Genomic DNA, 12,707 nt, shown 5'->3' with positions numbered 1-12,707 from the left:
CTTAATGCTTTGCCTGATCATCCTCTTAAGAAAAATGAAATACTTGATATCTTTTATAATGGACTAACCGATGCTTCCAGAGATTACCTGGATAGTTGTGTTGGTTCTGTTTTCAGGGAAAGAACACCGGATGAAGCTGAAATTCTATTGAATAATATGTTGACAAATGAAAATAATTGGACACTTCCTGAACCAACTCCTGAGCCTATTCCTAAACCAACTTCGAAGAAGAGGGGTGTTCTATTTCTCAGTCCTGAAGATATGCAAGAGGCAAAGAAATCTATGAAAGAAAAAGGTATTAAAGCTGAAGATGTTAAGAATTTACCTCCTATTGAAGAAATACACGGTCTTAATTTACCGCCTGTTGAAGAAACATATGACCTTAATCCATCTCCTATTGAAGAAATGCATGGTCCTGATAACCTGACACAAGTAGTAAAGGTAAATTCTCTCGATAGATATGATAAAGTTGAAATCCCGTTTACTAAATTTGCTAGCCCATGCTTAGATGAGTTTGGTAAATTTATGGCTAAGAAAGAAGATTTTAATGCTTATTTTGGTAGACAATTGAAATACAATTCAAATATGCTTGAACACTTGGGTGATTATAAGGCTAATGTTAAAGGTGAACTTAAACTTATTAGTAAACATGCTTCTATGGTTACCACTCAAGTAGAACAAGTACTTAAAGCTCAAAATGATTTGCTCAATGAATTGAATAGTAAGAATAATGATTACGTTGTTAGGCTGGCTACTAGAACTGGTAGAATTACTAAGGAACCTCTGTATCCTGAAGGCTACCCTAAGAGAATTGAGCAAGATTCTCAGAGAAATAATGTGGATGCACCTAGTCCTTCTAATAGGAAGAAAAAGAAAAATGATAGGACTTTGCATGCTTCTAGTGAACCTATTACCGAAACACCTGAGAATCCAAATGATATTTCTGTTTCTGATGCTGAAACACAATCTGGTAATGAACCTGAAACTAGTGATAATGTTAATGATAATGTTCATGATGATGCTGAACCTAGTAATGATAATGATATAGAAATTGAAGCTGCTGTTGATCTTGATAACCCACAATCAAAGAATCAACATTATGATAAGAAAGACTTTGTTGCTAGGAAACATGGTAAAGAAAGAGAACCATGGGTTCAAAAACCCATGCATTTTCCTCCCAAACCATCCAAGAAAAAGGATAATGAGGATTTTGAGCGCTTTGCTGAAATGATTAGACCTATCTTTTTGCGTATGCCATTAACTGATATGCTTAAAATGAATCCTTATGCTAAGTACATGAAAGATATTGTTACTAATAAAAGAAAGATGTCGGAAGCTGAAATTTCCACCATGCTTGCTAAATATACTTTTAAAGGTGGAATACCTAAGAAACTAGGAGATCCCGGTGTACCAACTATACCATGCTCCATTAAAAGAAACTATGTTAAAACTGTTTATGTGATCTTGGAGCCGGTGTTAGTGTTATGCATCTCTCTTTATATCGTAGACTCGATTTGAATAAGTTGACACCTACTGAAATATCTTTGCAAATGGCTGATAAATCAACTGCTGTACCTGTCGGTATTTGTGAGGATGTGCCTGTTGTAGTTGCAAACATTACTATTTTAACAGACTTTGTTATTCTTGATATTCCCGAGGACGATAGTATGTCTATTATTCTTGGAAGACCCTTTTTGAATACTACAGGGGCTGTTATTGATTGCACTAAAGGCAATGTCACTTTTCATGTTAATGGTAATGAGCATACGGTACACTTTCCGAGGAAACAACCTCAAGCTCATAGTATCAACTCTATTGGAAAAATCCCATCAATTATATTTTGAGGTTTTGAATTTCCTCTTCCTACTGTCAAGAAGAAATATGATATTCTTATTATTGGGGATGTGCATATCCCCGTTGAGGTAACATAGTGTTATTCGAAATTTCTCCGGTTCCATGTTATTCGGAATGAGTTCGTTAACAAGACTTGATCAACCTTGTTAGTGGATTCCTTTTGATGAGCATGAGATGGATGAAACTAGAAGGCACAACTCTCTATACCCTCTTTATACTTTATTTTATTTATATTAAATAAAATAAAAATAAGTATTTTCCGTCTGTTACCTGAATTATCCATGCAATATAAAAATACCTCGAAAATAAAAGTTCTCCAAATGCCCTGAAATTTAAATATGATTTTTTCTGAAATATTTTAGAATATTTGGCACTAAGAACACAACAGGAGGAGCTGGCACCTGGCCACGAGGGTCAGGGGCGCGCCCTACCCCCCTGGGCGCGCCACCTGCCTCGTGGGCCCACAGTGGCCCTCCTCCACTTATTCCTGCACCCACACACTCCTTCCTCCCACAAACACGAATATCCAGCTCAAACCCGAGTCCAAGCTCATTTTGCCGCCATTTTCGATCTCCTTGCTCAAAGCACCTCTCACAAAACTGCTTGGGGAGATTGTTCCTTGGTATGTGACTCCTCCATTGGTCCAATTAGTTTTTGTTCTAGTGCTTTATTCATTGCAAATTTGTGCTGCCTAGGTGACCCTGTTCTTGAGCTTGCATGTCAAATTTGTATGGTCAAAATAGTTCTAATGCATGATATAGGCTCTAGGCACTTGTAGGAGTTGTTGCTATCAATTTTGTTGAGTTTGGTTTACTTTTGTTTTGAAGTTACTAAAACTTTCAGAATTTTTCAGAAAATAATGAAGAGATTTTTTAGGGGCTCATCGAGCCGAAGCTCGAAGGAAAAGCAAAATGAAGAAGCAAAGAAGCCCAAATATAATCTGCCTTGCACCGCGGAGGTTCAGTCGTGTGAATGGCCTTCCGATGATTTCCTGGGAGCAGCCGAGATTTATGATGATTTGTATGAATTGGCTGAGAATGCAGGCCTCACCGCCTTCCTCCACGGCCAACGCGACCAGTATCTCTTACTCACCAATATCTTTGTGCAAAACTTTCATTTCCATTCTAGGAGCTCACCACCTACGGTGGAGTTTTATTTATATGATGAGCATAAGGAGATGTCACTTTATGGTTTTTGTCGGGTTTGTTTGGTCCCATTCGAGGGAACGACAGAGGAACCACATCGCGGCGATGTGGATGGGTTTATTGATACCATCACTGTAGGGGAAATGAGGAAGGTCTCCGATGCATGAATCACTAGCATACATTTTCCTGTTTTACGCTACTTTGCAATATTTGCTAGTCGTTGCTTAATTGGTCGTGAAAACTGTGGAAACCTTAGTGTTCCTGATATTATTATTTTGTTCCACGGTTATTCAGTGATAACTCTGTTAGTATGGGCGGTATTATTGCCAAACGGTTAAGTCTGAACCGTACAAAGGGCCCCATATTTGGAGGCATCTATGCTTCACGCCTAACTGCACATTTTAACATACCTATTAGGCATTATGAGAAGGAAGAAAAATTGTTGCCTCATGTTTATTTAGATTATAAGAGTATGGTGGCATGCGATTTTATTGTTAAGAATAGGGAGGGGGAGCTTAAATACAAATTGTTCTTTCATAAACATCATCCTGAGACTATTACCCTGCCTGCTCCTTCCTTGTTTGATTTATCTTCAGGCCAGTACCTTGTTCCGTTAGAGGCTATTCACGCCTATCAGAACCCTACATCAGCCACAGAGCCAGAGTCGGAACCACAAGTTGATCCTCCACGATAGTCTAATTACCATTGGGATCCGAAGATGATTGCCAACCAGTGGCAATCAGAGTCTTCTTCATCGCAGTACGACCCCAACTATTATTATGGATATCCGCCAGGCCAGCCGTGGCCATAGACCAACTTAGGCCAAAAGCCTAAGCTTGGGGGAGTACGTATTTCTCACCGACATTATATTCATGTTCACACACTCATTGCTAGAGGTCGGTGCTCATACTTTTTCATTGTATCATCCATGCTAGTTTATTTACTTTTTATGCTTTCTTCTTGTGTGTTTGATAAACCTTAAGAAAAACCAAAAAAATAGTTGTAGCTTTTAGCTAGTTTTAATTTCCACGCTTGTAGTAGTAATTAAAAAGAAAACCCAAAAAGATTGCCTGTTCTTCTTTTGCTTGTTGGGAGCTTTCCCGTGTAAATAGTTTTATTTATTTCTTTTCTTTGGGGTCGATAGGAGAAGACCGTAATTAAATTGTTGTAGTGGCTCTTATATGCATTATTGTTGATCTGATAGAAGAGCCCATATTGCCTTGTCTTCTCCTGTTTATTAAATGCTTGCAGATTCCAGCTTAGTCCAATGCACGTGCACTATTATTATTATCCACATCGTTCGGTCGTGCAAGTGAAAGGAAATTATGACGATATATGATGGACTGACTGAGATGAGAAAAGTTGGTATGAACTCGACCTCTCTTGTTTTTGTAAATATGATTAGTTCATCGTTCCTAATTCAGCCTATTATGAATAAACATGTTTGCAATGACAACTAGAGATCATAGTTTCTTGTGCCATGCTTGATTAGCTAGGAGCTTATAATGGTTTACCTTGTGTGCCAACATGCTATTAAAATGGTTGTGATGTGGTATGATAGGGTGGTATCCTCCTCTGAATGATTTAAGTGACTTGACTTGGCGCATGTTCACGCATGTAGTTTAAACAAAATCAACATAGCCTTCACGATATTTATGTTCATGGTGGATTATATCCTACTCATGCTTGCATTCGGTGTTGATTAATCTTAATGCATGTTCATGACTGTTGTCACTCTCTAGCTGGTCGCTTACCAGTCTTTTGCTAGCCTTCACCTGTACTAAGCGGGAATACTGCTTGTGCATCCAATCCCATAAACCCCAAAGTTATTCCATATGAGTCCATCATACCTACCTATATACGGTATCTACCTGCCGTTCCAAGTAATTTTGTATGTGCCAAACTCTAAACCTTCAAATAAATATCCTTTTTTGAATGCTCGAATAGCTCATGTATCAACTAGGGCTGTCTGTATCTTCCATGTTAGGCGGGTTATTCTCAAGAGGAGTGGACTCCGCTCCTCACTCACGAGAAAGTGGCTGGTCACCGGGATGCCCAGTCCCATGCTATATACAAATCAAATCAAAATAATTGCGAACAAAACTACCCCTGGGACTCTTGTTAGTTGGAGGCACTCGTTGTTTCGAGCAAGCCATGGATTGATGCTTGTTGGTGGAGGGGGAGTATAAACTTTACCATTCTATTTGGGAACCGCCTATAATGTGTGTAGCATGGAAGATATTGCCATCTCTTGGTTGTTATGTTGACAATGAAAGTATACCGCTCAAAATATTATTCATCTCTATTTTAAAACCGAGCTCTGGCACCTCTACAAATCCCTGCTTCCCTCTGCGAAGGGCCTATCTATTTACTTTTATGTTGAGTCATCACCCTCTTATTAAAAAGCACCAGTTGGAGAGCACCACTGTCATGTGCATTCATTACTGTTAGTTTACATTGAGTACGACTTGACTGGATCTCTTTTACCATGAATTACAATATCTAGTCAGTCCTTGACCATTAAAGGTGCTCTGCATTTATGTTTTGCGGTCCCAAAAAGGGCTAGCGAGATACCATCTTGTTATATCATATTATGATTGTTTTGAGAAAGTGTTGTCATCCGAGATTTATTATTATTGCTCGCTAGTTGATTATGTCATTGATATGAGTAAACATGAGACCTATGCGTTATTGTGAATATGGTTAGTTCATAATCTTTGCTCAAAACTTGAATGCTGGCTTTACATATATACAACAAGAGCAAACAGAGTTTGTAAAAGTTTTTCTTTATCACTTTCAGTTTATCAACTGAATTGCTTGAGGACAAGCAAAGGTTTAAGCTTGGGGGAGTTGATACGTCTCCGTCGTATCTACTTTTCCAAACACTTTTGCCCTTGTTTTGGACTCTAACTTGCATGATTTGAATGGAACTAACCCGGACTGTCGCTGTTTTCAGCAGAATTGCTATGGTGTTATTTATGTGCAGAAACAAAAGTTCTCGGAATGACCTGAAACTTCACGGAACATCTATTTGGAAATAATAAAAAATCCTTGCAAAAGATGAAGACTAGGGGGCCCACCACCTGTCCACGAGGGTGGGGGCACGCCTGCCCCCCTAGGGCGTGCCCCCTACCTCGTGGGCCCCCTGGAGCTCCTCCGACCTCAACTACAACTCTATATATTTGGTTTCGGGGAGAAAAAAACAGAGAGAATGATTCATCGCGTTTTACGATACGGAGCTGCCGCCAAGCCCTAAAACCTCTCGGGAGGGCTGATCTGGAGTCCGTTCGAGGCTCCGGAGAGGGGAATCCATCGCCATCGTCATCATCAACCATCCTCCATCACCAATTTCATGATGCTCACCACCGTGCGTGATTAATTCCATCGTAGGCTTGCTGGACGGTGATGGGTTGGATGAGATCTATCATGTAATCGAGTTAGTTTTGTTAGGGTTTGATCCCTAGTATCCACTATGTTCTGAGATTGATGTTGCTATGACTTTGCTATGCTTAATGCTTGTCACTAGGGCCCGAGTGCCATGATTTCAGATCTGAACCTATTATGTTTTAATCAATATATGATAGTTCTTGATCCTATCTTGCAAGTCTATAGTCACCTATTATGTGTTATGATCCATTAACCCCGAAGTGACAATAATCGGGATACTTACCGGTGATGATCGTAGTTTGAGGAGTTCATGTATTCACTATGTGTTAATGCTTTGGTCTGGTACTCTATTAAAAGGAGGCCTCAATATCCCTTAGTTTCCGCTAGGACCCCGCTGCCACGGGAGGGTAGGACAAAAGATGGCATGCAAGTCTTTTCCATAAGCACATATGACTATATTCGGAATACATGCCTACATTACATTGATGAATTGGAGCTAGTTATGTGTCACCCTAGGTTATGACTGTTACATGATGAACCGCATCCGGCATAATTCTCCATCACTGATGCATTGCCTACGAGCTTTCCATATATTGTTCTTCACTTATTTACTTTTCCGTGCTATTGCTATCATCACTACAAAATACTAAAACCATTACTTTTGCTATCATTACCTTTTGCTACCGCTACCACCACTATCATATTACTTTGCTACTAAATACTTTGTTGCAGATATTAAGTTTCCAGGTGTGGTTGAATTGACAACTCAGCTGCTAATACTAGAGAATATTCTTTGACTCCCCTTGTGTCGAATCAATAAATTTGTGTTAAATACTCTACCCTCGAAAACTGTTGCGATCCCCTATACTTGTGGGTTATCAGTGTAACATGATCAACATCATTGTGTAAATTGATGGAATATTACATCATCTTAGAATGAATTAGATGGTTGGGTCGTAGTTATGATTTGTACTAGATTCATACCATTAGGGATTGAAACTGGAAAACGTTAGGGTGTAGTATGATCAATCGGAGATATATTGGATTTATGTGAGTGTAATATGATGAACATGATTGTGAAAATTGATGGACTATTACAACATTTTGGAATGAATTAATAGGAAGAAAACAAAAATATATGAGTAATAGAAATGTTGTTTGTGCTAGGTTCATTGATATATCTGCTTGGATTCTAGGTCGGAATTAAACTTGAGATTGGGCACTCGGATTTGTGTTGTTTTGACACCAGCTTGAAACTAGAGAAGTTTTGGGTGTACCATGATCAACCTGATATGTATTGGATTTATATAAGTATAGTATGATTAGCTTCAATGTGGTATTGGTGGACTACTGGATTCTTTTGGATATTACTAGTTGGATTCTAGGTTGGAAATAACTTGAGCACATGGATTTGTGATATTTTGACCTAAGCTTAGTAGCTTGTATGTGCCCCATATGGAGCATGGAGATGATACAAACGGATCATAGTTGGTAGACTTTGATGATTTTGCTAGCCTCCCTAAGAATGTTACGAGTACAAGATCAGTATGGGAGGATGATTTGGATTAATTTGAATAGCTCACAATTTTAGTGGTATGAGCCTTGTTGGAGCACCCGATGTTGCTTTTATTATGTGTTTGTGCTTCTTTAGATGTAGTAGTAGGACGAGGGTAGTACTTATGAAGTGATATTATATTGGTGGATAAATAGATATTTAATAACCTTGGAATAGTTTGGATTTACTTAGGTGATTGTGATCTTGAAAAACAGCTGGTGGATAAATAACTTCTAATTTTTGGATTTATAGTCATCTAGTGGAAGCTTTTGCTTTATATTGGACGTAGATAACCATGATAGTGGGCTTGGTTGGGTCATAGTTATGCTTGTACTAGATGCACAATGTTAGAGATTGAAATTGGAGAACTTTAGGGTTTACTATGATCAATCGGAGATATATTGGATTTATGTGTAATACGATCAACATGATTGTGAAAATTGATGGACTATTACATCATCTAGGACTTAATTAGTAATTACAAAATAAAGATATTGGAGTAATAGAAATGTTGTTTGTCTTAGATTCAGTGATATATCTGCTTGGATTGTAGGTCGGAATTAAACTTGAGATTAGGCACTTGGATTTGTGATATTTTCACATGCCCTAGAAACTGGAGAACTTTAGGGTGTAGCATGTTCAACCTGGGATTTATTGGATTTATATAGGTATAGTATGCCTAGCATGAATGTGGTATTGGTGGACTGTTGGATCATCTTGGATATTACTAGTTGGATTATAGGTTGGAGATTACTTGAGCACTTGGATTTGTGATAATTTTACCTAAGCTTAGTAGCTTGTGTCTGCCCCATATGGACATGAGCATGAAGATGACACAAATGGATCATAGTTGGTAGACTTTGATGATTTTGCTAGCCCTCACCAAGAATGTTACAAGTACAAGATCATCATAGGACGATGGTTCGATTAATTAGAATGGATGACAACTTCAGTGGTTTTAGCCTTGTTGGAGCATCTGATCTTGCTTTTATTATGTGTTTGTGATCCTTTAGATGCAATAGTAGAAGGGTAGTACTTATGAAGTGATATTATATTGGTGAATAAATAGATCTTTAATAACCTTGGAACAGTTTGGATTACTTAGATGATTGTGATCTTGAAAAAATCTGGTGGATAAATAACTTCTAATTTTTGAATCAATAGTAATCAAGTGGAGGCCGAGGTAGTTTTAGAGGAGCGATGAGAAAGCACGTGAGAAGGTTTACTCGATTGCCTAAAGATCGACATTGCCGCAATGGCTTGGCGCAAAGCCCGGTGTGGCTATAAGTGTTTTCACCCCCTCCCACCTCCAGTGCATTGTTCAATTCCCGCCAATTCGGCTTGGTGTCCTTCCCTGTTTGCGGGTTCGGTGCCACTAACTTGATCCGGCATCACACGTTCTTCCGCCATGCGTCCTTGGCCTTTCGCGGTAGGTAACGTCGTGCTCTCAGTTGTGTCTCGTGGGTTAGCCATTGCGGTGCCGACTGCCTGTGTGGCTATGGCGGCGCCCAGCAAGGGAACACAAAATGTGGGACTGAGTCATCGCACATAGCAACCCGAAGCCAGGCAAAGGATGCCTGGTTGGACTGGCAGGGAGTGGATTGCACATGAGGTATGGTGAAAGGGATGAAAACATTGTTGCGAGCGGACCGTCATTGGCGTCATTCATTACACTTGGAGCCAAGCGTCAAGGGGGTGCCGATTGGGGAAGGAAGGAATATGGTTGGATCGTAGTTACGATTTGTACTAGATTCACACGTTTAGAGATTGAAACTGGAGAACGTTAGGGTGTTGTATGATCAATCGGAGATATATTGGATTTATATGAGTGTAATATGATCAACAAGATTGTGAAAATTGATGGACTATTACATCATGTTGGAATGAATTAATAGGAAGAAAACAAAGATATTGGAGAAATAGAAATGTTGTTTGTGCTAGGTTCATTGATATATCTGCTTGGATTCTAGGTCAGAATTATACTTGAGATTAGGCACTTGGATTTGTGTTGTTTTGACATGAGCTTGAAATTAGAAAAGTTTAGGGTGTAGCATGATCAACTTGAGATGTATTGGATTTATATAAGTATAGTATGATTAGCATCAATTCGGAATTGGTGGACTATTGGATTATTTTGGATATTACTAGTTGGATTATAGGTTGGAGATAACTTGAGCACATGGATTTGTGATATTTTGACCTAAGCTTAGTAGCTTGTATGTGCCCCATATGGACAAACGGATTGTAGTTGGTAGACTTTCATGATTTTGCTACCCTCCCCAAGAATGTTACGAGTACAAGATCATCATGGGAGGATGATTGTGATTAATTAGAGTAAATGACAATTTCAATGGTCTGAGCCTTGTTGGAGCACCTGATCTTGCACTAGTTGGATTATTTTGGATATTACTAGTTGGATTCTAGGTTGGAGATAACATGAGGACATGATTTGTGATATTTTGACCTAACCTTAGTAGCTTGTATGTGCCCCATATGGATATGAGCATGGAGATGATACAAACGGGTCGTAGTTGGTAGACATTGATGATTTTGCTAGCCTTCCCAAGAATGTTACGAGTACAAGATCAGTATGGGAACATGATTTGGATTAATTAGAATAGCTGACAATTTCAGTGGTATGAGCCTTGTTCGAGCACCTGATGTTGCTTTTATTATGTGTTTGTGCTTCTTTAGATGTTGTAGTAGGAGGAGGGTAGTACTTATGAAGTGATATTATATTGGTGGATAAATAGATCTTTCATAACCTTGGAACAGTTTGAATTTACTTAGGTGATTGTTATCTTGAAAAACAACTAGTGGATAAATAACTTCTAATTTTTGGATTTATAGTCATCTAGTGGAAGCTTGGTTTATACCGGACTTAGATAACCATGATAGTGGGCTTGGTGGGTCATAGTTATGCTTGTACTAGATGCACTTTGTTGGAGATTAAAATTGGAGAACTTTAGGGTGCAATATGATCAATCGGAGCTATGTTGGATTTATATGTGTAATATGATCAGCATGATTGTGAAAATTGACGGACTTTTACATAATCTTGGATTGAATTAGTAAGAACAAAACAAAGATATTGAAGTAATAGAAATGTTGTTTGTCTTACGTTCAGTGATATATCTGCTTGGATTCTAGGTCGGAATTAAATTTGAGATTGAGCACTTGGATTATTGATATTTTCACATGAGCTTGAAACTGGAGAACTTTAGGGTGTAGCATGATCAACTTGGGATATATTGGATTTTTATAGGTATAGTATGACTAGCATGAATGTGGTATTGGTGGATTGTTGGATCATCTTGGATATTACTAGTTGGATTATAGGTTGGTGATAACTTGAGCACTTGGATTTGTGATAATTTTACCTAAGCTTAGTATCTTGTATGTGCCCCATATGGACATGAGCATGAAGATGATATAAACGGATCATAGTTGGTATACTTTGATGATTTTGGTAGCCCTCATCAAGAATTTTATGAGTACAAGATCATCATGGGAGGATGGTTTCGATTAATTAGAATGGATGACAACTTCGTGGTATGAGCCTTGTTGCAGCAGCTGATCTTGCTTTTATTATGTGTTTGTGCTCCTTTAGATGCAATAGTAGAAGGATAGTACTTATGAAGTGATATTATATTGGTGAATAAATAGATCTTAATAACCTTGGAACAATTTGAATTTACTTAGATGATTCTGATCTTGAAAAAATTCGGGTGGATAAATAACTTCTAATTTTTGGATCTATAGTAATCTAGTGGAGGCCGAGGTAGTTTTAGAGGAGCGATTAGAAAGCACATGAGAAGCTTTGCAAAATCGCCTGAAGATCGACATTGCCGCAACGGCTTAGCGCAAAGCCCGATGCAGCTATAAGGGTTTTCACCCCCTCCCACACCTCCCGTGCATTGTTTAATTCCCGCCAATTCGGCTTGGTGCCCATCCCTGCTTGTGGATTCCGTGCCAGTAACTTGATCCGGCAGCACACGTTCTCCCGCCGTGCGTCCTTGGTCTTTGGCGGTAGGTAATGTCGTGCTCTCGGCTATGTCTCATGGGTTAGCCATTGCGGTGCCGACTGCCAGTGTGGCTATGGCAGCGCTCAGCAGGGGAACACAAAATGTGGGATTGAGTCATCGCACATAGCAACCCGAAGCCAGGCAAAGGATGCCCGGTTGGACTGGCAGGGAGCAGATTGCACATGAGGTATGGCGAAAGGGATGAAAACATTGCTGGGAGCGGACCATCATTGCCGTCATTCATTGAACTTGGAGCCAAGCATCAAGGGGGGTGGCGATTGGGGAAAGCGGGAAGATGGTTGGATTGTAGTTACGATTTGTACTAGATTCACACCTTTAGGGAATGAAACTGGAGAATGTTAGGGTGTGGTATGATCAATTTGAGATATAATGGATTTATATGAGTGTAATATGATTAACATGATTGTGAAAATTGATGGACTATTACATCATCTTGGAATGAATTTATAGGAAGAAAACAAAGATATTGGAGTAATAGAAATGGTGTTTGTGCTAGGTTCATTGATATACCAGCTTGGATTCTAGGTCATAGTTAAACTTGAGAATGGGCACTTGGATTTGTGTTATTTTGACATGAGCTTGAGACTAGAGAAGTTTAGGGTGTAGCATGATCAACCGGATATGTATTGGATTTATATAAGTATAGTATGATTAGCATAAATGCAGTATTGGTGGACTATTGGATTATTTTGAATATTACTAGTTGGATTCTAGGTTGGA

Source organism: Triticum dicoccoides, chromosome 7A (assembly GCF_002162155.2).
Source record: "Triticum dicoccoides isolate Atlit2015 ecotype Zavitan chromosome 7A, WEW_v2.0, whole genome shotgun sequence".
Taxonomy (NCBI): Eukaryota; Viridiplantae; Streptophyta; class Magnoliopsida; order Poales; family Poaceae; genus Triticum; species Triticum dicoccoides.
Note: the sequence above shows the minus strand (reverse complement) of the source record.